Source organism: Odontesthes bonariensis, chromosome 12 (genome assembly GCF_027942865.1).
Source record: "Odontesthes bonariensis isolate fOdoBon6 chromosome 12, fOdoBon6.hap1, whole genome shotgun sequence".
Lineage (NCBI taxonomy): Eukaryota > Metazoa > Chordata > Actinopteri > Atheriniformes > Atherinopsidae > Odontesthes > Odontesthes bonariensis.
This window is the reverse complement of record NC_134517.1, coordinates 19370484-19374275: the sequence shown is the minus strand read 5'-3', so window position 1 is coordinate 19374275 and position 3792 is coordinate 19370484.

Sequence of the window (3792 nt, the reverse complement as noted above, 5' to 3'; positions counted from 1 at the left end):
TCCTTGAAAAGGTTTGTAGCACATGACAGAACTGGTTTACAGGTTACCAAAGCAATTGTTTTCATCACCTCATATACTATAAAGCACGGTATGTGCACATTTCAACTGAACTATTTGATGCTAAACCTTTTGATTCTACTAACAAGGTGAACGTCATTTTCGGTGATGACGCATTTTAATGGATCCTATCTTCTGTAGATGTACGGGGTCAAAGGCCACAAAATCCAAACTGTCCTCTGCTGCCAGCAAACACAGTAATCTAAACCAGGTGGGGGTGAGGATACGTCAGGGTCAGAACTTTCACAAAACACTAAATAAAATTAACGTTTATAACACGAGTCTACACTTAAGATAACCAATACATTCATGTATTTTTGGTAACATTTAATCACAGTAATGCAGATTGAAGTTCAACATGCCACAATCCCTTCATAAGTAATGATAGATTGATTAATTCTTGATTAAATTAGAAACAAATATGCGTGACTACAAAAATGTGTACTTAGTTGTGCTAATACAAACATTCTTTTTATTCCAGTCAAATAACAAAAGAGACTGATTGTACTTAGCAGCACATCAGCACACCCAACAAATCAGAATGGAGTAAATCCGAGTGGTCCGCTAGCTCCCCCACGCACATTTGCTTTTCACTTCCAGCTGGAATAGCCACTCATCATGGCAAACCTTTGAATGTACTATGCTGGTTTACAGTAAACAGTGAGGACGTTTATAACTTATTTTGGGAAGGACATAAGCCACAACGTGTTGCTGCCTGCCTTTGTTCAGGCAGAACGGCCAGACAGCTAATATCATTTAAAGCTGACCTAAGAGTTGAGTTTGAGGAACAATGCGAACTTACTCTTATTTGCTCTGTAAATTTTCTCAAAGAACAAGTTCTGTGAACACTAACCTGTAGGACTGGCTTGATCAAACTTCTCACAGAGCCTAATTTTTGTCCCCATGTCACTGCAGCATTGTAGTTGATATTATGCACACATTTCTGCCCATTCAACGACCAAAAGACAGGTGTGGAGGAGGTGCAGAACAGGTCATAGGCTCATGTTTACTACAGATTTTCAATCTCAACAAGGAGTGAACTTAGGCTTGATAAATAGTAACCCTTCAATTGGAATTGACGTTGAAGGATGTATAGTTAAGTACGTCTGCGGCTCTCAAAGAAACCGAATCTCAGAGCTCTTTAGTGACAAACCTTCACATCATAAGGACTGTGGTAAAGATCACAGTGTCTTAAGCAATCAAGGTGATCCAACAATGTTATTAATACCAACACTGGACGTGTAAGACATATAAAAATATAATATCTATTGCAAAGCTCAGCATTTGGCAAATATTTACAACTCATAGAACTTTATATAGTCTTTTTAAGCATCTTCATTTGGATCCAGAGTATTTGTCCAAACATTGTTTGATGATAACACTGAATTGAAGAGAAGACTAAGGAACAACAATCCAAATAACAGGAAACCAGTTGTTTCTCCTCCCTATTTTCATACGTGGTTTTTACTTATTAGAAACACCATAGTATCATTTTTGTGTGTACTGTATATATGTATGACCATAGCTCTCCTTTGTGTCACAAACCATGTTGAACACACGTTGAGGAACAGCCAGGCTGTTGATTTCAAACCATTAAGTCAGATCATATATCATATGACTTGTGAAAAACATGTAAATCAAACCACTAGAAAGAATTCAGGTAGCACAGAAGGCTGCACAGTTTCATATATGTTTTTGAAGATCTAGTTTAGAGGGTGTTTGCATGGGTTCAAAAGGTCCTAAAAACAATCTTAAATTCAGTCATTGAATTATTATCTTGCAGTCTTGTGATAGTAGAAGCCTTATTTGAATGTTACAACCTGTAAACACTTAATTTACATGATTAAATACAGTGAATTATGTTTTACAGTGAATTAAGAAAAGTTCTTGTAACTAATGCCAAAACATGCATACAAATGACTGTACAATGAACATTCAGGACAGGAATTTGGAATATGTGAAGTCCCCTGGTTTGATCACAACACTGAAGTGTTCTGTTACACTGTCACATGGAACAGTTAACAAACATTTGTCTTATTATAACTACTTGTGTTACACAAACAAGAAAAGGAGTTGGGAATCCTGCTGTCGATGAATTACAGGTTTACTTGTCTTCACCCCCTGGAAACTCTTCCCTCGTTAAGGTGATTTAAATCATATATATTTGTATAAAACATGAATGAACTTGAATGAACATGACATGAATGGGTCAGATTAAGATCAGGCAGAAAACAACTGAATGGCGCTTCTCTGTCCCAGAACTTAAGATGTGTTCATGGGCAACACATTATTATAAAAACATTTCACCTTGTTCTTGCTATATAATCATATTAACCACAGTCCTATTCTCTGAGCTGTGGTCAGAGAGTATAGAAATGTTTGCAACTACAGGAGCTCCATCTACAGACATAAAGTTGCAAATGCAGGTAATGGCACGCAACTAAACAAGTTATAATGAAGACTTATTATATTATATGCCATGCATAATGTTTATAATTTGTGTGTTTATCCAATACAAAGGGGTTCTGTCCCAATTAGTCAAAAAACAACAAAACAGGACTGCATGGTAACATTGCTTTGAAACTTGGAGCACATGTCAGGCATGAAAAGTTCTCTTAGTTCTCGGACTAGTACAAGATATAATATGGCTTTGTGTACACAGCCTTTGTTTTCAGACAACATAAACAACTCACACACACACACACACACACACACACACACACACACACACACACACACACAAAAGACACAAACCCACTAGCAAGAGAAACAAACAGAACAAGGAGAAAAATCACTGCAAATATTCAAAACAACTGCAAAGAGACCCACACCAACCATAAAGATACTAAACACTCAGGAATGAGAGGCTATGCAAAGCGGCCTGTTGTTGTTGTTGTTGTTTTTTTTATAATACATGTATGGTACCTAAGTGCATTCATTTCAGAACTGCAGTTAGGTGCCATTTCAGGGTATTTCATGTTATCAATAACAGCATGATTATTTGAATCAACTGCTGACTTCAGTAATACAGAATATAACAGTATTAATGCTTGCAGGTGTCTCTCAGCCCCAACATGGGCACACAGAGAAGCAAAGTATCATTTGCCTTTAATACTTGCCCAGAGCTTGCTATTTTAGTAATTCAAGGAGATCAAAACTGCTTTTACCACAGATTTATATATATAAACTCACAAATAATTAAAATAGCACCAGGTCCAAATATCCAGTAGGCTAATAGCAGAATGGCCGTCAAAATGTCTGCTTTAGAAACTACAACAGACAGATTTAGTTTGGAATGTATGAAAATTATGATGGTCTAAGTTTTATTAGTTTTATTATTTAATAAAAACCCTTTTAATTTCTCATCATTGTTGTATCGTCATAAATAGAACACAATACAGTTTTCTGAAAAATACATGGTCAAAAAATCTGACAGTGAGATGAGAGGTTTGTACTCAGACATAATAAACACGGCACATCCTGGAATATACCAAACCCGAAAAGGGTGGGGGGTTACATTTACGATTGTGCATATATGTGCACGTTTTACAGCAGTGCCAACAAAAAAAAATGTTGTTTCTGTTTGGCTGCAGCTTAACATTTAGTTTCCGTGCAACGTTCTTTTCGACACTTTATCTTTTTTAGGGCGAAATCTTTGCATGCTGTTTGAAAACATCTCCGCCCTACCCCCCCTTGGGTGTCAGGAAGTGATCCGTGCCGCAGCTCCCTGTCCTG